At 37.4% G+C, this 23,818-nt stretch overlaps 1 long non-coding RNA gene across 1 annotated transcript; it reads right to left on the minus strand.

Annotated features, from left to right (window-relative positions):
- Positions 1-244: 244 nt before the first annotated feature.
- Positions 245-2,286, minus strand: LOC132769857 (uncharacterized). Its single transcript, XR_009630928.2, has 3 exons — positions 2,218-2,286; positions 1,871-1,992; positions 245-1,221 (listed from the first exon to the last, which is right to left on the minus strand). It is a non-coding gene; the product is annotated as an uncharacterized lncRNA (long non-coding RNA).
- Positions 2,287-23,818: the final 21,532 nt, after the last annotated feature.

Raw genomic sequence — 23,818 nt, forward strand, 5'->3', positions numbered from 1 at the left:
CGAAGCTCTTCAAAGTCCTATTTACAGCTAAGGATCTTCCTTACCTAACAATTTGGCAAAATATTTCCATCTGTAAAAAAAAAAAATCTATGTTGAACTGCTCTCTTTTAACAAGATGGCTGTCATATCCAAACATGTTCCAAGTATTGCAAGCTCCAGATAAGTTTTATTTTATTTATTGTATTTGGAGTGAACCAAACAGTGGTATTGTATTAAAACAGACACACACAAAGTTTGCAGACTTGTCAATCTATTAAATGTCCTTTGACCAGTAGCTGGCCACTTGGAGTGCCCCTGGTCTTGCTATAAGAATATCCTCCATTGTGCATGTGGCAGGGCTCAGGTTGCATTGTGATATGTGGTCTGTGGTTTGCTCTTTTCCACACTCGCATGTCATGGACTCCACTTGGTAGCCCCATTTCTTAAGGTTGGCTCTGCATCTCATGGTGCCAGAGCACAGTCTGTTCAGCGTCTTCCAAGTCCCCCAGTTTTCTGTGTGCCCAGGAGGGAGCCTCTCATTTGGTATCAGCCATTGATTGAGGTTCTGGATTTTGGCTTGCCAATTTTGGACTCCCGCTTGCTTAGGTGTTCCAGTGAGTGTCTCTGTAGATCTTAGAAATCTATTTCTTGATTTAAGTTGCTGGCATGCTGTTTGATCTCCAGATAAGTGAGACTACTTACATATATGGTTGCGGTAACCTTGTCTAGTACATTTGCATTAGACATTCAAGCCATCTCTTGCATTTATTTAGCTCCAGAACAAGACCTGTGGCTTGATATTACTCCTCATCAACCAGTTCCATCAGACATACCCTCATCCCACAATCATCAGAATATCTGTGTTTTTAACTTTTGTTTTTTATTTGAGTCCAGCTCACCTCACCACACCCCATATTTAATCCTCCAGTTGCCAAAGTGGTGTCTCACATCCTGGTTATCCTCCAAAGACTTGTTTCTTCACTTGTCAATGTTACAAAAGTTGGAGCAAGATAGGTGTGCCATGGTTTCCATTTACAGTAACCCTTCCTAAAACAAAAGCACATTAAGCAGCTTTGTATCCATTTTAAAGTGTTTGGCAGCTTGCAAAATTGGGCTCTAAGGGAACTGCATGATGACTCACAGAAAGACATTATTGGATTTTCACATGTCCTAGAAAAGGTTGGTGACTGAATTCTGTTTATACTAGCAGGAGTTCTTTGTAATAGGCAGGTTTAATGTTCCCTAGGAAGAATGGGGAAAAAACATTATTCTTAAATGCGCACTGTAAATAGCAAATTGTAGGATATGAGGAGGTACAAAACTCGAGGTATTACCATTATACTGACTAGAAATTACTTCAGTCTTCCTTAAAACTAGTATTTGTATTTACACTCAGATTGGAGGAAGCAATAACTACCACCTTTGATACACAAAATATATTTTCTGCATTTTTTTCTTCAGAATACCACTTTATACGCCCACATAAGATTCATTCTACCATTTAGATATACAAAGATTATTACTCTCTGGTGTTATGATAAGACCAAATTATATATTATGTAAGACAGCTGTTTTTATTATCTTAGTAATTCTGTTTCTTCCAGTTTCAAATATTAATTTGATCTAAAATAAATTTATTTTCCTTATTAAGCATAATAAACCACCACACATCTGACATAATGCACTCTGATGATTGAGAATGATTTCGTACAATTGACAGGAGTTCCTTGGCAAAGAAGACATGGCTTATAACCCCATTTCTATAAATATTCTTCAATTGGTAGAGTCTCTTATTGGATAACCAGCATAATGTCAGGAATTCTCAGTGTTATAAACAACAAATAATAACAATACCGTCATTAGTATTCAGCAATCCCAGCATTTCACTCACAGAGGAAGACGCTTGCATTCAACCAGCAAAAGACGAACACCTCACAATTGCTGTCAGTGTACCATTCTATGGGCCATTTATTTTATCCAGCTGTTGTGGTCCCAGAGCACTTCTCACTGACTCTAAAAAGTAGAAATCCAGATAAACATCACAACTTGTTCAAGTTAAGTCCATTCAGCATTGTTAGAACTAAAACAACGCAGCCTACAAGCTGGTTAATCTGGAACACCTGGATTCCAGCCAATTTCATTACACATCTTAAATGTTTCACAGACATGGCTGTTAGTAACTATTTTTTTTTTCAAAAGGGAGAAAAATAAGTGTATATAACAATAAACAAAACATACCCAAAATGAAACTGGCAGGAAAGCTTTGATCACAACTGGCATTCTTGCTGCATAGGACTCCATGTTCACTTCCTGTCTTGGAGAAAGAACAAAGAGAGAAATAGGTCAGGTGATCGGAGGCCAGTAATGTATGTCCTACTTTCTAATAATAAGAAATAAGATTTCTGGGCTTGCCATTCCTGCATCATTTTATCCTTACAACAACTCTGTAAGCTCAATCAGGCTTTGAACTTTAATTAGAAGTACCACAAGGCAAGCATCCTAGATTACCCATTCTTACTCCAAGACTTGGTAAATAGTGGATTTTATATCAATAGAATGGTAACTCTACTATGGATTTTAATTATCTTTAAAGTAACTATTTAACTATTCAGTAACTTGAATAGTTTTGGCTAAATCCTAGAGTGGAAGCCATTGACAACATGATTCCAACTCCTCATGTAATGCCTTTGTTTCACATTTGAGCTTTGGTTCTTTCCAGAAAACAGCATTTTCCTGCCCTCAACTAGCAATTCAAGGTTTTTTTTGTTTACATCAGTCACTGACAGAAATAAGATCTATAACTAATTAATAGTACTGGGTATTTAATATTTCTTTTGAATGTGCATGTATGCATTTCACTTTATCTTATGCCTTTCCTAAAAATCCCAGACTAAACAATAATATTAAAACTTTAAAATACAATATATCTGATGAAACCAATCACAATCAAGAAACAGAATCAAGTACATGTGAAATTCAGTTACATTTGCTAATCCTAAATGCTCACATAAACAAATAGTCCTTATATTGACATCAAATTGCCAATATAAATATACGCCTTGAAGAAGAGCATTCCAAAAGTGGGTATCACTATAGAAAAGATCGGGCCTTTCATGATATCTGATGTATTTCCTCTACTAGTGGGATGGAAAGAAGGGCTTCTCCCCTGTATGTAAGGAAGTTGGTACAGAGAGAGACTGCTTTCCTGAGCTTTCTTCTTATAAAGACAAATCTAGGTTATTCAGACATGTAATATTTCTGCACAGTTTTAGTGTATAATGTGCTGCAGTGTGCCTCACTGTATCTTGCTTTATCTTTTTCTAAACTGGAGAGCAATTTATTCAGAAAAAAGACATAAAAGTATACTGCTTCTCACTGCTCTTTCTCAACTTTATTGGAAGTGATTGCACGTGAAAATTGTGTCCTTCAGCTTGACTTTTGCTTGAACCCAAAATCCTATATTTGTGATCAAATGTTAGATTGACATGACTATGTTGTACTGATTTGTCAGTTCTGCTAGCTTTGTAGATCTGATAAAAAGGTGTATCTTTTTTTTAAAAAAAAGGATTTACCTTCCAACAGAAAGATGAAGGACTCTATGTCCTTCTGTCACTGTTGCATCCCTGCTGGCATAACTCTAACTCTTACTCTTGGCTTCTTTAAAATATAAGCATTGCATTGACAGGGGAAAGGTGACATTAGTCAGGCTGCTATAGTGGCAATAAAGCAGAGTAACAGTCTGCTACCCTAATCTTCTCAGGCTATCTGATGTGAGGGACCAGTGTTTTCTCCCAGTGTGCCTGGAACTGGAACCATATTTGTGCTTGCAAACTAAAGTTGTTTGTCCCTCAGTTCTTGTGGGTTTTTTCGGGCTATATGGCCATGTTCTAGAGGCATTTCTCCTGACGTTTCGCCTGCATCTATGGCAAGCATCCTCAGAGGTAAAGTTGTTTGGTTCTGTACTGGAAAATTTCCAGTAAACAGAAGCCAACGTCTCCGAGACCAACACCATTCCAAGAACCACCATATTGAGTGCTTTATGCTTTGTATGATATCATGCAACTAAGGACTACCAGGAGGGGGAAAGTTGTTATCTCCAGGCCACCTGGTTTCTTCAATAACTAGAGAGGCATCCAGATACCTCGCAAAATGCGCAAGTCCTGCATTTTTACCTGGGGCATCCAAAAAATGCCTCAGGTAAAAATGAATTCCTTCAGCACAAAGCAGAAAAACCCTGCTTTGTGTTGAAGTAATCTGACAGCTGGAAAGATCTGGGTTTTTCTAGTTGTGAGCACTGTGTGGATTGGGCCCGGGAACGGTGTTGCATGATGTCCGGTTCCAATCCACACAGGTGTCTCAGAACTTTTGTGTTGCTGGAGCCCGAAAAACCCATGACCCCCACCCCCTCCCCAAACCACCCAGAAAGCATTAAAAAGAAAAATACATGTACTTGGCTGGCATGTCCCTGCTGCTGGCCCCCTCCTGGCACATAGAAATGACATGCCAGGAGAATGTGGGAAGAGGAAAATCACACCCCCCCCCCTTCTCTTGGCATGTCATTTCTAAGTGCCAGGAGAAGCTGGCAGCAAGGAAATGCTGGCTGGGTAAGTTATTTTTACTTTTTCAGGCTTTTCTGAGGAGGGGATTCTTTTGTGTCTGGGTGCCCTGCCAGGAGCAAGGCATCTGGATACCCCCCCCCCCAAAAAACCTTAATCTTTCGGGGGGGGGGGGTGGCCTGTAATACAGGCCCAACTGGGCATGCAGTAAAGTCCTGTCTGGAACTGTCCTGGCTTTCATGTCAGTTTACTGTATCTTTCTGCTTTTCTTTAACTTTAATGGAAGCAATTGCATGTGAAACTTTTGTCCACAGAGCCGAGGCAATACAAGAGAATTGAATTTGGATCATCAGCTACACCACTGGACATGTAAATGTCCAACCAGTCCCCTCCCATATTGCCTTGATTTCATAGCGTCTCATAAAAGGTACTTGAGAAACAGAAGACATGAAGCTCTTGCTGCCATTACTGCCACCCTTTGATGCCTTACCTTGTCACTGTGTTTTTATCCCTGTAATCAATGTCAACTCAGCTGATATAGTTATATCACCCGGAGAGCGTATAGGATTCTGGCTATACACTTTAGATGGGAATATGGAGTCTATTTGGTAAAAACCAAATGATCAATATTATTATTTTTGCTATTGTGTGTGTGGTTATATATGTTCAGACAATCTAGATAGATTGATGATTGAAAGATAGAGAAGCTAAAGACCATCACAAGATATCACAGACGTTTGGTTATCTGCCTACCTATCTCCATCTGTCTGGGATGAAGGCTTGATTTGTGCCCTATCTACATTAAAAACATAGTGAACCAAATAGGATGAGACCAATAAATGGGATTACAAAAATCTCTTGATTTTATATTCATTGGCCCATTCCTTCATTCATTCATTTGTAAGTGTCTCGATCCCATCTGCCTTCTTTACTCACCCTTTTTTTTTCAAGCCACAGAACTTCCTCCTTTCATCATTCAGGAAAACTTCTAAAGATTTCTCTGTGCATTTTTTTTTTTATAATGCATGCTTTTTTGTTAAGTCACAAGACTTCTTTCATTTATCTTGCAGGAAAACTTCTAAAGTTTCCCTGCCTTTTTCATAATACATTTATTTTGTATACATTTTTCTAACATAAAATTGTAACGCATTTCCCCATTGACTAAAGCATGTTTCAGCTACTTGCATACATCTACTTATTCATCTACCTATTAATATCTTAAAATGTGAACCTGACTTTGTGCTTGTTTTATTTCTCACAAGTCTCACAAGATTTGCAAATGTATGAATTTCCACTGCTGTGTGCACTGTATTGCACTGAGCAAATACAAAGTTTCGGAGCAGATGCTTTGGTACTGTAGCTCTAAGCAGCAAAAGCAATGGTGTTGAATGCTGGAAGTTGCAATCCAACAGAATGTGAAGGGTTGCATGATTTCCATCACTTGTTTATATGTTTACTAAAAGGAACAGAATACTGATAAAACCAAAGAAAAGTGTAATCTTTCCTTTGGGAGTTATTCATATATCTATTTTTATAAATGTCTAGGTGAAAATGGCATCCTTGATGTGACTGGCTTGACCTTGAAGGAGGTCGAGATAATGACGGCCGACAGGTAGCTCTTGCATGGTCTGGTCCATGAGGTCACAAACAGTCAGAAACGACTGAATGAATGATCAACAACAACTAGGTGAAAAAATATCATGGCACTGGGAAGTGGGGACTCCAGAAAATTCAATGGCCAGTATGCCTCTTGTGGAAGAACATTCCAGAATAGAGGTAGTAGAGGCAATAGAAGAGGCGGGACTAATATATACTTCCCCACTTTGCCCCACACACATCTGTAGTCTGGAATGGTGAAAGGTATGGAGGGCAACTCATTACCCCACTTCGACAAACAGAAGATGGAGAGAAGACATTGAGAAGCAGGGAGAAATGGGATATGGGAAGGCTGCCATCCCTGAAGATGAAAAGACACAGGACCTTGATGATAGGGAACAAAAGAAGATTATTCTCTCTGTTTTCCCCACTTTCATGTAATGTACTCCTAAAACTTTGATGTACTTGAATCCTTGCAGGAATTATCAATCAGAAATGTTCAATATGATCATTAATTTGCCATTGATTTCATGGTATTCAGGTTGTTTCAGCTGGGTGACGATGAACATGTTTGTTTTAATGTTTTCTGCTTTCATGTTTTGTAAAAGTGTGTATAGCTATAGCTATAGACTTCAGAACATAGTTTCTGGTGCTTTTTGACTCTGATGTTTAAGTGAAGGAATATGTTTTTAATGTACATATGTGTACTACTTGGAGCTAGTAGAAATTGTAACAGATATATTCCAACCTCAGTCACCGGCAAAGCAGTTTAAAGTATCTTTCTTTTTTACCAGTTAGGTGTGAGAACAGAGAAGTGGAAGACTAATGTTGCACTACTACCAGCATTACATAATGCAGGTGGTAATATTATGCAATGCAGATTCAGAGAAATATTATGGCAATCATTTCTGTACCAGGATCTCCATCTCTCCAAAACACGAATCACTAAGCATGTGTGAAGTGAAAATGTCTAATGAATTAGTTGACAGACCACTTTGTAAAATAGATTTCCAAATAATACTGTCTTATTACATGCTTCCTGAAATCCTTGACTTTGAGGTGGGATATAAATGTCTTAATAAAAAATGAAATAATAATAAATATTCTTCTTACAGGGTTCTGTGCCCACAAATGGCTATATTTTAAAGGATAGCCATGTCATTTCAAAATAGAAAAACAGTTGTTCCATTTCTCACACCTCAGCATGGAACCTGTTCTTCTGTAAGCTCTTTAAGCCCATCTTCATTTTTAAACTTTCCCCACTGCGAATAATGCTATGACGGCTGACAGAATTATAATGAGAATTTAGGAAGAGAAATGTTTTCTGCTCATATAATGTATAAGCCATTGTTTGCAATTCTTGCCATGCATAATTATTTAAAAGACAATACTTTTTACTATAGTCCAATTATTATAGAGAGTTACTGCAATATTATGGAGAGGTAACTTATCTAGGAAGAGAAATGAATCAATGTGTATCTATACGGTAGAATTAATTCAGTCTGACACCACTTTAGCTGCAGTGCTTTGATGCTATGGAATCCTGGGTGTTGTAGTTTGCTGAGGCAGTATTTGGCAGAGGAGCCTAAAGACCTTGTAAAACTACAGCTCCCAAGATTACATAGCATTGAGGTGTGGCAGTTAAAATTGTGTCAAACTGCATTATTTCTACAGTGCAGATGCAATCTAAGTGTGTGAAGTGCTTAGGTATGATGCAATTCTGTAATCTACAAAGTTGAAAGGCTGAGACCAATTTCATAAATTGAAACATTACTTAAATGAACCTTTCCCTCTTTTTTTCTCAACTGTTTTCCTATTGCTATCAAGAAATTGTTAACATACTGTAACATATAGGGCTGTGCACAGATCTGTTTTGAAAAATGGGTTCTGACTTGTTTGGCCGGTTCAGCCAGCCATCAAGGCACAGGCTCTTCCACCATTTTGTTTCTGCCACAACAGACAACGTGGCTGCTGAAAACAACTGCTTTCAATTTCATTTGGTGGAGAGGCACCGGCATGCCTGCACAGGGATTTCCTTGCGAGCCTTGCCTGTTAAGCCAATAAGAACAGAAGAAAGCCATGATGTGTCTTTTAGCCAAGCTGGGCCTTCATTTTTCTGTTGCAAGCAGTCTTCTTTATTTTTGCAATTCATTTTTATTAGTGAAAGGCTGAACATGACATACCTATAGACAAACATCAACAATAGATGAGAAATATAACTCCATATGTGTGTGTGTGTGTGTTAGATTCATACATATACATGTGTAAATATTTCCCCATGTATATACATTTATATACATATAAACACACAACAGAACCTACCCTTAAAAAAGGGAAAAATACCCTTCATATTACTCTAAGATAATAAGTCACTGAGCAGTCTTCTGAGAGAAACAGAATGGTGATCTAAATTCTCAGTGCTGCTTGCAGTTCTGCATGACTTGGCTTGCTTTTTTACTCAAATAGCAATAAATAAGCAGTTTACTTTCTTTACTTAAGAAATTGCCAGCAATGGTGACCTTTACACAAGGCAAGCTTCAAGGTAGAGGTATCTTACAATTTCTCAAAATGAGGAGGTAATGTATATCTTTCTTAAAGAATGCCTAATGCTCATTCAGATGGTGTGGCTCCCATTGAAATAAGCATTTAATTCAGCTTCATTGAAAGGATGTTGAGGACAAACTATTCCAGAAAAGGTGGTTTCTTAAGCCTGATGCTTTTAATCCAAGTCTTATTGAATGATATAAGGAGAAAGGATCCCAGAAAGGGGACTTTCTGATGGCCTAAAAATGACAGAAAGGGGAGCCTCATAAGTTCCTCATTGCCACCAATGGGCCAGATCTTCTTGGATATTTCAGCTGCCAGATTAAAAAAACAAACAAACAAAAACAGATTTTTTCCTGACTGAATTTGGGAGACTCCAAAAAATGGATATAGGGGTTTACCGAAATCCAGATACTGGAAGCAGTATGGGGTTTAACCAAATTGCACACCTCTAATAGAATAAGGCTAGTGAAAGTGATGATCTCTGGACCATTGATGGTCCCTGGACCATTGACTGCTAATCCGTAGCAAATTTCCTGAAAAGAAAAAACAACAACAATCGTATCTGGTGAGCACAAACATAATAGCAATCCGTGCCACAATGGGGAGAAAATTGCAGGTCCCCCACATGAGAAAAGCAGAAGATTTTGTAGAAAATCTTGTGCAAAAGCAGTAAAAGAGAACTTTTAGCCTGGAATTACTCTCCACTGACCCATTTTTTTTCCTAACCCTGTTGTGCAGTATAAATGTCCTCAGTTGTTTGTTGGATGTTCTTTTCACAACAACATGAAATGAATTCAAATTTATGAATTAGTTGAATGTTACTAAAAGTAGAAATTATATAATTTTATCTGGTTATATAGTACTGTCTGGCTATGCTGCAGAAATAAATCCATCAACCAATCAGGTTTAACCATGCTAACCTGGGAAATGGAGAAGAGACAAGTCAGCCCTGTCCAATTTCTGGATTTCACTATTCAGATTTTAAACTCCTATAAGCTTGGATTCAGAAAAGGGGGCAGGAGTGAGGGTGGAGTTGATAGATGTTGAGGCCTGGGGAATAAGACATTTTTGCTCCCCTCCCCAGCCTTGGATTAAAACTGTTACTTGGGTTAAAACATAGTGAACTGACACAATTTGTCTTATTCCTGCCCCCCTTTCCCCTTGTCATGATATCATCTTTTGATCATTTTTGCACTAATGCAACCCAGGAATGAGTGGGTAAATTTTTATTCATTCAAAGCCAGGTGGAAATAAAAAAGGCCTTTTGAAGGGCCTGCCAGCCTTTAACGTACTGTAAAAAGATCCCATAATGTCACATTGTATCTTGTCAGTCTCACTAGTCTCACTAAATCTGTTAGGATTATCCCTTCTTCGGCCATAAATGTGTTCGCACCCAGTATAACCACCAGCTTGCAATCATAGTTTGTTTTTCAAGTTTGCTAGAGCTGGATCTGGTTACTAATTTTCTTTTTTCATGGGATGCCAAAAAGCATAAATTATTTTCCTGCATAAATCATGGCTTCTTCTTCCTAGCAAGAGGCCACTAGGGCAGCTGGGAAACATGGAAAAGATGTTAATTTTAGACTTAGCTCTTGAGCTGATAAGAAGAGTGTAGCAAAGGGAGCTTGTAAAGGAGATATGGAAAAGATATCTCTAACGTAAGTCAAAAGACAGTACGAGATTTAGCTCATATCTCTGTGTTAGAGAAGAATATAAACAAACCCATTGAGTTCGATTTAGCCTTGCTTCAAAAATATTTTCTGCAATGCCACCAGGAATTAATATTGACATTTCAGGTCATTTAAGATGATACTTGCATACCATATGCTAGGCAGATAGAGTTTGCCACAGCTGGCTTATCACGTGTAAGCATCACCATGGATGCTCCTATCAAGTTTATAACAATTTAAGTGTTTAATAATAATAATAATAATAATAATAATAATAATACATTTCTTACATGCCTCTCCTGTGGCTCAAGGCGGGTTACAGCACCATTTAAACAAGAGATAAAACACTATTAAAAATATACAAGATACACAGAGTGAAAATACGAGTTAAATTTCACTGATAAAATGCAGATTAAAATTCACAATTCACACTTGTGCTCAGTAGCAGACAGGCAGCCAGTGGAACTGGCGTAACAGGGGGGTTGTATGCTCTCTGTACCCTGCTCCAGTTAGCAACCTGGCTATCATTCATTGGACTAACTGAAGCTTCTGAGCAGTCTTCAAGGGCAACCCCATGTAGAGTGCATTGCAGTATTCTATTTGGGATGCAATAAGGGCATGGAACAATGTGGTCAAGTCAGACTTCCCAAGATATGGGCACAGCTGGTGCACAAATTTTAGTTGTGCAAAAGGTCCCCTGCCAACCGGTGAGACGTGGGGTTCCAGGCTCAGTGATGAGTTCAGGATCACTCCCAAACTGTGAACCTGTGCCTTCAGGGGGAATCTAACCCCATCCAGCACAGGCTGTAACCCTATACCCTGTTCGGCCTTACAACTGACCAGAAGGCCTCTGTCATGTCTGGATTCAATTTCAAATTGTTCACTCTCATCCTGACCATCACAGCTGCCAAACACTGCTTCAGGACTTGAACAGCCTCCTTACTAACGGGTGGAAAGGAGTGATAGAATTGAACATCATCTGCGTATTGATGGTATCAAACTCCAAAACTCCGGATGTTCTCCCCCAATGGCTTCATGTAGATGTTAAACAACATGGGAGACAATATTGATGTAGATATGTTCAAATTTCCCCTGAGGTATTTTCTCCTAACATTTACCTGTCTTCAGCCATTTTTCACCTTGCTTTCCACTGGTTAGTTTTTGTCCCAGAGCTTCATAGGGAGAAAGGAGCTAAAGAGAAAATATATTATGGCAAGAAAGAAGTCCTATCCCATTTGTGGTCAAAAAGTAGTTTACTGAGAAATAGTCTCTCCAGTTATCCAAACTGGAAGAAATCTGAGGACAAATGAAACTTGAAACATTTCCACCTGCATAAACCTATAGTTAATAAAAATAACGAAAGGACTTGTTTGTGGAAGCAAAAATGTAATGCCAGTTCTTTTGTAGCTGGAAAAATTTCACATTCAGGATCACCTGGGAGAAACAAACTTTAGTTTTGTGGCTTTCCCATTAGCATGTGTGCTTTTGGACACAATTTAAAATTACTTGACTATGTTCTGGATGGTATGGATAGATATGATGAATAAGATTGCTCATTGTGTTCTACCATTTGAATGTGCAGTTTGTTTTCTAAAGTTTGTAAGTGCAAAGAAACTGCAAGCCAATTGAGGGAAGTGAAGATGAAGACACTGTAAGGCCTGCTGAAAGCTGGCCTTACAGTCGGAACCCAGAGAGAAAAGATTTCATCACACCAGCTTTCTGTCTCACTACAGTGATGCTTGTGTAATTATTTTAGGACTTTCAGTATTGTATCTCTCTGCATTAGCACAACAGCATTGTTTTGGGAATCTGTGCTCCTGAAATCTGTATTTTTACATAGCCTTTATAACTCCACCTTTCTGCCCTGTTCCCCACCTAGTGTGTTCTTATTTTGTGGTTTTATTTTTACCACACTTTCCCAAATAAGGCAATGGAATACACACACAAACACACACAAACACGTATTTACTCGAGTAGAATGTGCCATTGAATCTAATGCACACCTCAATTTTCAAAACCCTGAAACACAAAAAAGTATTTATCATATTACGCGAAATCTAATTTTGAGAAGGTAATTTAGTCAAAAAGAAGGTAATTTAGTCAAAAAAGGTAAGCTTTAGAATCAAGTAAAAACAGTATATATATCCAGAAAAGAAATAAGGAGAAGGAAGAAAACAGCTTATTTGGGAATAGCAATTTTGAGGAGGGAATGGAAGAAAATAACGTCCACTGATGCTGTGTGGTTGCCAGCATATTGAAGCAGAAGCAGAAGGGATCTATTATACTGAAGCAAGTAAGAGAAAGGCAGCAGTATGGATAGCCATTGACAGGTTTTACCCATCAATGAAAAGAAGTTATGGATAGAAAGCAAAGAGGTAGCAGGACACACATGACTTTGTGGGATAACTACCAGCAACAAATGCTATTACCCTGCTGCAATTCCAGTTTGTTATGTTATAAAATCCAAAACTGCACAAAGGTTTTACCAAGTGCATCTAAATAGCACCCTGTTTAACTGTTTCCAAGTGCCCTGAAAGAGATGGGTCCCATGGTAGTGGTCATCCAAGGGTCAGAAGACTCAAACGTGAGAGTCCAATATGTTCATGCTCACTAGTCCTGTCCAAAATGATGAAATGGAGAAAGTGATATTATGTGAAATAAGGATGGAAGGATGTGCTGCAGACATCCACAGAGAGTTTCTGTTGAATAGCCAGAGACAGCTTTCAGGAATTTCTAGGGTCAAAAAGTGATACAAAAGAAAAGAAACAGTGCTATAAATTTGAACTGCTCTTTATAGAAAGCATTCTTTACCACATAAACCATAAAACAGACAGAGAGACCCAACATTTATTGATGGCATGGAACAAAAAAACCTGCAGCATTTCCGACAGCATATACTTTTTAAAAAATGAGTGTTATTAGAATATTGTCCCATGGGCACATATCTATGATTTTCCTGCAAAAAAGCTGTTTTCTTTAATTTTAGCAGGTTGAAAAGAATTGCCTTTGTTTGTTTGCTTTGAATTGGAAATAAACTATTCATATTTTTAAAATTGGTGTTATACATATTTTTTTCAAACAATGGGGGATCAGCTATTTAAAACAAACATCCACTCCATATATAAAGTGTTTGGTTACTCTACAATATCTTTTATTTTGCCTGACAAACTTAACCTGTGAACTTGGGACATTTTTAATAACAATACGTTGGACCTCATTTGCAGTCAGAAAATGTTGCTTACTGAAATACTTAAGGCATTTGATTATTATTTTTGTCTACCTGAAGGAGAGTTAGTCAGAGTCATAAACAAATAAATATTACACAAGTGAAACAAAATTATATTGAATTTCTCCATCACTCATCACAAAGTAAAATAAGGTGCTGCATATAGGATTCATCTTAACCCAACCTGGTTTTAAAAATATGGTCAAAATCCTGGCTCAACATTGTTATTATAGAATTTTGTCCCGATGATTCCCCCACAAAACCTATCTTCACAACCCAGTAGTGGAGTGAGTGAAACATTTCTGAGTGGCTGGCAATCAGGGCAGAGGGAAATGATGTCCCCAGTGACTTCCAAATAGGCAGGTGGAGAAACTTCAAGGTCCTGCACAACTGCTTGTCCCAAAGTACACCTTAATCAATTGCATACCATCCATGTATTTTCCAGCACCGTGAGCTCCAGTGGCTCAGAAATGGTTTGGTCAAAATGCTGATGAGTTCTAAGGGTAAACTTTTGAGATCCTATGTTCATGAACATAAATGTGAATCCCCATCAATTACGTAATTATAAATCCAGATTATCATAACTGCTGACTAGAATTCTAGCCACTGGACTTAGATTCTCTTAGCCAGGTTTGAGATTATGTAAACTATGAACAGACAGTGGTTTTTGTGAAAGTTAAAAGTTATAATCAGAAACTGAAGTACAGACACTCCTAGTTATGAACAAGATAGGTTCTGTAGGTTTGTTCTTAAATTGACTTTGAATGTAAGTTGAAACATGTACATTTTAAAGTGTAACTCCAGCCTATCTATCTATCATCTATCTATCTATCTATCTATCTATCTATCTATCTATCTATCTATCTATCTATCATCTATCTATCTATCTATCATCTATCTATCTATCTATATCTCTATGGAGTTACACTTTAAAATGTACCTATTTCAACTTGCATGCACATTTTGAAAAAACTGGAAACAAGGATTGGTGCTACAGCTTAGCAGAGACACCTTTTTTCCATGATAATGCTTTCAGGTGTAGATTTTGTTTCCTAGGGGTAGATTTCTCTCACTTACTGTTGTCTCATCCCTGTTCTTAATTATGAGTCATTTGTAAATCGGATATTTGTAACTTGGGCAATGCCTGTATACATTTTTATGATCTGCTTTTTCTCTGACTAAACAGATTTTAAACAGCATTAGGACAATACAAAACCTTGAAAAACTCAAGTATAGTAGAAACCAAAGAGAAGTGGATATTTCCACTCAATGAAACAACAATGAAACTACATACAGATTTCTGTTTGTTGCAGTTCAGTTAACACTAATGTCAATCAACTGCTGACATTGGAAATAATTTTAAAATATGTTAGAATATCTGTGGAAATATATATATATATATATATATATATATATATATAGAGAGAGAGAGAGAGAGAGAGCATGGTGTAAGCCACCCAGAGAACAGTATCATTGGGTGGCTTTATATAAATATAGTAAGAAAGATTAATTAATTTTAATAAGGAAAATGTGCAAGTAAAATTAATACCATGTTGATCCTGTCTATGCTTGGCTTGCTTTGATTTAGAATAAAAGAAAAACAAATATATGGAACATCCTCAAAATTTTGATTAAAAGAGGGCAAGTTTTTGATCATACATCACTTAGATCAGCCTTGCAAATAAACCAATAAAAACTGCTAGTCTGAAAAGCATTAATGGATCTAATAAAAGTCTAGTAATTTTACTTTTTGGAAATAATCATGAAGAAAGAAGTTTTTCCTCCTGTACAGATTTGCGAACTTGTGAAGTGTCCTTTCCTTGTTGCTGGTCATGTGCTGGCCACATTCACCAGGTCTTCCAGAAGTCTCAGAAAATGCCTTTGTTCTTACCTCCTTAACTTCTTTTTGAGTTCTCTTCTTATCTCACTTTAACCCCGCTAATATGCTATAGAATATTATTGCATAACACTGAGTGCATCCAAACTGATTGAAAAGTCTCAGATTTTATTACTATATTACTGTTCTTTCTGGTTTGCATGATTTCACCCAGTATAAAAGTAAAATTTGCAGCATTTTTGTACCATCAAGCTATAAACCATATAGACTGTAACAGTTCAGTGTTTTTCCCTTTCATGAGTCCCAACTATTTGAAAAACAATAATAAGTTGCAAAAGCAGCACAATATGACATCACTTCTGGTCATGTATTTATTTTTATTTATTTTTATCCCACCTGAAATAGAAACTCAAGGTGGTTTTTGAGAAAGACATGAATGTGGCCCGCCACAGAAATCCAGGGGGCAAATACTGGCCCCAGTTCTTGTACTCTGGTCATTTAAATTAAATAAAAAGTGTTTGCTGGGATATAGAAAATAGACTGGAACTGATATTGGGACTTTTCAATCTGATCCTGGAAAGCCACTCCGTTTTCATGGCAGTGAAAGTATGCCAACTGTGATTCTGTAAAAGTGTGGGCCAGTACATCAGAGCTACCACTAGAAGCAAAATTGTTTGGAGACTGCTTCCTTCTCTTGTTTCAATATTTTGAAAAGGAGTTTTGTGGTAACTTAACAAATGGATCACTTTATGTCAACATACATTCTAATGCGCCACAACTTATTTTTATAATGTAGTGAATGAAAGGTTCTGACTATAATGTATTTTTCAGTGTTTTCACCTGGAAATTCTGGTCCAGTTTTCATAATGCCAAAGGCAGACATAAGTCTGTAGTTAGGACATTGTCCCCAGACGCCAAACATGCATGTATTGGTAAGAAAGGCTAGAGTCCTTATTCTTCATAACTACTTTTCTAGGTGAGAGGATTTATTTTCCAGTGAAGAAACATTTAGGCATGAAAGTCTGAAGTGGTAATGTCTAGATACAGATTTACTACCTCATCGCCTGTTTGGTAGAACAAAGTTCAGAGACCTGAGTGCAGAGTCTTATATAAAACACCCTTGTATGTCTTCAGTCAAAAAATGCCAGCAGTACACTGAAAGTATTAACTTTGAGGTTTCCTGTTGGAAAGAGCTAAGTCCTATTAAATAGCAACCCGTAAGCTAGTTGGGCAAAGCACTGCATTAGAGCAACAATCAATCTTATCGGTACCTTGCTTGTAGGGAGCCAGCAGACTTTTTCTTCATTATTACTTCTTTCCTTTGATCTTTCTCCCCTTTCAGCCTCGCTCAACTTCCTCTTACAAGCTATCAAGCGCCTTGGCAAAGGTGTTTGTATCAACACCATCTGGTAGCATGCAAAAAGGAAATGTTTCCCTGGCTCCCAATAGACAATCCCGTGGTGCAATCCATGATCTGTTGATGTGATTTCTGGCTCAGTGTTTCTGAGGAATGCTGCTCACACATCACTGGTGGCTTTTCCTAATAACTGAGCAATAATTAGCTTCTTTCTCTTTTGTAGAATAAATTCTTATCTTTATAGATATAAACTGTTTATTTTTTATTTCTAGCTTATGATTAGCATTGGGGTTTTTTTTAAAAAAAATACCCATTGTGTATAAACAAAACATAAGGTGATGGGCACCGAGTATTTAACAGGCACAGCGTCTGTTTCTGTAGACCACTTGCTAATGACCACACGTTGAGTACATATTAAAATGGCAACATATGCAGCATAGTGATCAATTGTGCTTTATGTCTGCATCATATAAGGAAACAGGGCAGATGACTGCATGGTCTCCCAGAAGCATATGTGTGGGATAATTGATGCCCCCAGCAACATAAGATGGCACCTTTTTGGATACTTAAAACCATAACATAAAACGTTACTTTGAAATTAAGTTTAAAATACAGGCAACAAAGAGGATGAGCATGTAGAAGAATACCGAAAGATCCCTAATTATGGAGCAAAGGGAAACTCAATGATTACAGTTCTTAGTATATCATGGTACATTTGTGGAACAATTAGAGAATAACAGCCTTGAGAAAAGCTCACCAACTATTTAGAGAGTTTGAATATGTACATTATATAGTTGAAATATGGGCACATGCACACACACACACACAAACCCAAATACAAATATTTGAATTGAATGTGAACAGATGCTTGAAGTGCTTCCTTATGATTTTCAGACAGCATGAGATCATTTAAAAAGTTATATTTGGACTACAACTTCCATAAACTGAAATCTATGTGGCCCGTGGCTATGCTGGCTAGGAGAATATGGAGAGAACACTGGCATATGTAACTTTACCAAGCTCTGAATATAGCATCATAATATATTATTAAAATTAAGATTCTTTGGTAGTCTAAAAATTAAATACACTGAAGTGGTAGAATGCAAATAATACTGTAATCCTTTCTTGGCATTAAGCAATTTAGTATAATGCTGTATAAACATTTGACTGAAATGTGATCAGATTAGATTACTGCAATACACTCATGCAGCTGCGCTTGGAGAGTGTTTGGAAACTGCAGTTGGTTGACATGTAGCAGCCAGGAGGCAATATTAGCCAGAATGAACAATTGGCTTAGGTGGAGTGGAATGGAGAGTGCCACATCTGTTCCTCCTGGATGTTCCTCCCTCCCCCTCCCCCCCCCCCCCCATGATAACACAGTGGTACTCTGCCTAGCCCCCAACACTGTACTGTGGTCAAAACAGGAAAAATTATTAACGAGGAAGAACACTCTAGCTAGTTTCTAGTTTCCTTTTGCCTGAGTCTACTGGGAAGGTCAAGACTCAGCCTTCTTCATTTTTTCGCCATGCTGTGATGAATTAATAATAAATATTATTATTATTATTATTATTATTATTATTTATATTATTTATATTATTATTATTATTATTATTATTATTTATAATAATAATAATAATAATAATAATAATAATTCATTCTCTAGTGTGATTAGGTGGAGGTGAAATCTGAGAAGAGGTAAGAAAAACTTTTAATATTTTAAAATCAACTGAAAAAGTTAACAGCAGAGGATTAATAGAGGCTGTCTCTGAGAAACTGAGATGATTGTTGAATATGTGTTCTTGCTGGAAAGCACTATCCTCCTGCCAATAATCAATAAAATTTTAATTAGCAATCCTGCCAGCTCCTGCATCCAGAATGGAAAGGTTGTACCTATTTGTCCATCACTTCAGGCACCCAAATATCTAGAAGTAGCCCTGCTTTTAGGTTTCGTCTTTCATATTCTATTGATTTTGACCCATCCACAGGTGGCTTCATATTCATTTCCAGACCCAATGGAAAGTTCCAACTGTTGTCTATATAACATGTCTTAGGTTAACTTGGAAATAGCATTCAAATTTTGGAAGTCTCTGCTGGATGAGATTTGATTTACCTTTTTCTTGATGGTTGCTATGCAGATCATTCTGTCACTAGAATTTGAATCTGATTAATTTTGAACTGCTATCATTTATGGCTGTTATTTTAAATTATATTTGTTTTATAATACTTTACTGTTCTCAATTATAATTCTATTAGGATTACAACAAACAGTATTGCGTCACCTTTCAGGATAAAATTCATTGCAGCATTGTCTTTCACTTTTGTGGATGCATAGCCCACTTTTCAGATGTATGGAGTGCATTCCTGAAATATATAAAGCACTTAAGAGTTGTGAGATTGAATTTAAGAGTGAAGGTGAGAGCACATTTAAATGCAAATATGATTAGCAGTGACAGTTACATCAACAAAAACATTCTATCTGCTCCAAGCATATGGCCAATGGCAGAGATTAAGGGCCAACCATGTAAAGAGAGTGCTGTGTTTCTCAGTACTCTCTCCTGATGTCAACATCACCCCACCATTATTGCATACAGTGCCTTGTAGATGTGGGTCTTCACACCCACATCTGTTTCTGCCTCCAGCCTACATGCTATGGAAAGAGGCAGGAAAAATAGCAACTTGTGCTGACACAGGAGACTTGATAATACAGATCCCAGTTTTGTTTTAAATGCCTAAGGGACCAACATTTTTTTCCTGGTGGCCCTTCCCAAAATTTCTTCGATGCAGCATACATCCAAAGCAGAGTTCTGATTTCCCATTTTCTTCTCTTTCAGGACTATCAAGGAGTCATTACTGCTAGAAAAAGCTAATGCTCTTTCTGATTATTTAATTGTTCTCATTCTACCCTTTTCCTTCTTCCATGGCAAGCCTAAAGGAGTGGAAAGATAGCATATAACAGTTCTGATTGATAAACCAGGGACCTAGCCATCCTCAGACTAGTCTAACTCCAGCCTTGCATCTGAAAACATGCTTGCAATTCCTACCAATGTTCTTTCATATTGTAAAGCAATAACAAATCCTGTTTCTGAAAGGATATCCTAGGAAAATTATATTGTTGTGAACTGCCTTAGGAACACCCGGGAGAGTCAAAGAACAGTATATAAATGTTTCCATAAACCAGAAAATTGTATTGGGTTGATCAACACCATGTTTGCTACAGAAATCCACTTCTACAATCCAGCTCTTCAAAACTAGCATTTCTGCATGTGAAGTTTATTTGTTATCAGCTAGCATTAAACAAAGCCTTGGCAGCAAGGTTTGAAGATAGAGGCGCATAGCTGTGTCCTACTAATCTGCACAATTTCTATGTCACCTTTATATTTAAGGATTTTATTAATAATAATAATAGCACAGGGAGGGGAGAACCCGGACAAATTTGTTTTTTCTTCCATTCTTTTTATATAGGGCAAATATTTCACAATTTGGTACCATGCAATTTAGTGCTTTTCATATCTCACAATGCCTGGATAATGATACCCTATTAAAAATATCTGTTTAAAGTTTCTTTCTCCATTTAGCCGCACACCGACTACTCACCTACGCATATTCCCTACAGATAGTTCTTTAGCATGGATGAAATGTATATTGCTTTGGTACTGAGCTGTGAGATTCCTGCTGGTATAATGTCAGAGACAGAAATGTACTGTGTCAAACTCCTGAATGTGAATGAGTCAGATTATGTAGCTCAGTCTGGCTAATTATCATTACTTAGAAGACTGGTAGTCACATTCTATTCCAACACACAATTCTCAAACAGCAAGATATATATTGCATAGCATTCACAAAGAGTTCTATGTAACTGCCAAGGGCAAAAATTATCAGTAAATGACTCTGTCAAATATTTCCCTCCATCAGTATTAGGGGAAACTAAAATCCTATGGGGTTAGTTAAAGCGCTACTCACCTTATGGGACTGATGTAAATAGTAGGAGTGATTGAATGAATGGGATTCAATAGAGAAAGAATGTCATCAGCCTAACAGGCTTCCTTTGGAATCAGTAGATGGCTTGTTACTGCTTAATTTGAGAGCCATTGGTGAGGATGCCAGTCTAGGACTTGTGAGATCCATTTTCAATTGCCCAGACAATTGCAATGACCTTTGGAGACAGTGTTTTGTGTGTGTGTGTGTGCGTCAGGAGCAACTTGAGAAACTGCAAGTTTCTTCTGGTAAGAGAGACTTGGCCATCTGCAAGGACATTGCCCAGGGGTATTTTAATGTTTTACCATCCTTGTGGGAGTCTTCTCTTATGTCCTCGCATAGGGAGCTGGAGCTGACAGAGGGAGCTCACCCGCACTCTCCTTGGATTTGAACCTGCAACCTGTTGGTCTTCAGTCCTGTCAACACAAGGGTTTAACCCACTGCACACCGGGGACTCCAGATGACAAGACAGATAATCTGTTTCAATATGACTTATTTCATCGAATTGGGTGAAGTTTAGTGGAAAGGAGACAACATTTATATGCCTTCTCTTGAATGCATCGGAGAAAAATATGATAAAGCTGCTGCGTACCTTCAAGTGATTTCTGACCGATGGCAACTTTAAAGTGACTCTATTATGGAGGTTTCTTGGAAAGATTGAGCCTGGGAGATCATCAGTATGTTTTCATGGCCAGCTGGAGAGCCAAACCTTTTAGGATCCTAGTTCAACATTCAGACCACTATACCATACATATATACCTTTTGGGATACAAACATACAAATAAATATATACAATCAAAACTACAATATCAAAAAACAAATTCTTTATTTTATTTTTCACTTTTTCCATTAATGCAGTTCATTTGTTCAAAGCCAACATTGCAGCTTAAAATTCAAAAGATTCATTCCAAATAGGAGCACTTTATGTATGGTCATCCCTCCATATCCATAGATTCTGTATCTATGAATTCAACCATACATTGCTTGAAAGTGTTGTTTTTTTAAAAAAAAACAAACAAAATGCAAACCTTGATTTACCATTTTATATATTTTTCTATGCCATTGTATATAATGAAATGTGAACGTCCATGAATTTTGGTATTGAGTTGGGGTACTGTTATCTAAACCCAACAACCTTTAAAAGTGAATTTCGTTGGCTTGTAACTTGGATTCCATAGTGGGAATGGCAGAAGCAAATTGATGACACTTCTCATTTCCTGGATTGATTCTCAGTATGATTTATCCTGCTTTGAGAAAGGAAAAACAACCTTTATTCATGGAAAGTGCTTGGGAACAGGATTTTGCAAATCCCAGCCCTTCACTCAACCTGACCCTTTGCCAGAGGTTTTCTAAATTTACACAAGCATTTACATCCCCATTTGGTACTTTACTATCTATGTCAGGTCATATTCTGCTCTAACTTAAACTAGTCAGATTGTCATATTTTCCAAGTAGCAGATGTTACAAGAGTCTTAATTCATATCATCCGTTCTTCTTATATCAGCATAGACTCCTACAGTGTTTACCCTTTATCTGAACTATCAGTGACAGAGTTAAGATGCTTTTGCTTTTTTCTTTCAAAAGTGTGCTACTTTTGCTTTTCTCGCCGTCTTGGGGAGAGCATCATGTCTGAATCTTGTGAATTTTTCTCAAGCTGGCTCAAACTGGGTGTTTTAAAAACTGCAAAATGCTCATTTGACAATCCCTTATGTTTCTCTACAAGCTGTATGCAATTCTCACACAATATCTCACATTGATAATCCTGTGTCCAATCTAAGGTCTTTATTTTGCTATTTGGATAAATTATTTCTTGTGCTAGTTATTTGCCCTCTGTATCAAAAAGGGCAAAGTGGGAGAAACACAGCTGCAAGTCATAAAGGAATACAGGGTACTGAAAAGCAAGAAAAGAGGCTTAAAAAGGCTGAGCCTACCAAAATGCTTTGACCCTGGCACACAAATATTTGCAAAGTCAGTGTCAGGAAGATACTTGAAAAGCAATTTTGTTCCTTTCTTCTCAAACTGCACTTCCCATAACCACAAATAAAGCCTTCAAAAAAGCACTGTATTGTCTCCAAAATGAGCTCGCCAACCCAACATTAAAGAGGATCAAAATAGAATAATGCTTGTATATTTTCTTGTCCTTGAGTAGTGTTGCAACATATTGAAAAATAATGCAAAGAAAATGCCTTGACCAACACAACAATTTTCAGAATGGTTTTTTAGAAAATTATTTTGTGATTTTAAAACATTTTTATACAACAAATTAGCATTTTACACCAACAATATCCAGGTTTACACAAAGGATTGAGATTTAAAAACAAAAAACCCTGAGCTTTGCATTTATAAAAAACCATTACATTTTTGACCCAAGTATTGTGTGAGCGAATGAATTATGAATAATAAAAAATCACAAAAAGGACACAATTCTTATAAACACATTCAGTAGGAAAATGTACTGAATGGGAGGTCTATTCAGCTGGTGGTTGGGTGCAAGAATGGCATTTTTGTATTATTTATCCTTCCATGCAAAGATTTAGATCCCAAGCAGGAAATATAGAGGGGGGCTATTGGCCATATGCAGAGGACTCTAAAGCCATTTTCTGACTATAGTCATGGGACCTTTGGTCTAATTTAATAGAATGACACCTTAATATGACTGCATAACCTTCCTTACTGCAAGCATTAGCTGCCTTGGGTCCCATGTTTGGAGAAAGACAGGATGTCTATTTAACAAATAGAAGTGCACATTATGAATATTGGATTGACTGACTTCATTTAGAGCTAGGCTGGTCCTAACAAGAAGAGCTGTTTAGTAGTGGAACTCTCTATCTCAGAGTGTGATGGAAGCTCCTTCTTTGGAAGCTTTTTAACAGAGGCTAGATGGCCATCTGTTGGGGATGTTTTGATAGTACTTTTCCTGCATGGCAGGGAGTCGGACTGGTTGGCCCATGTGATCTCTCTCAACTCCATAATTCTATGATTCTATGAATGAATGAAAATAGCTTGGATCACTAGGATGTCATTTTCTAAATCTATAGGAATTGTGGCACAAACAAGATCAATGTAAAAGGTTAT

This window comes from Anolis sagrei, chromosome 3 (genome assembly GCF_037176765.1).
Source record: "Anolis sagrei isolate rAnoSag1 chromosome 3, rAnoSag1.mat, whole genome shotgun sequence".
NCBI classification, from domain to species: domain Eukaryota; kingdom Metazoa; phylum Chordata; class Lepidosauria; order Squamata; family Dactyloidae; genus Anolis; species Anolis sagrei.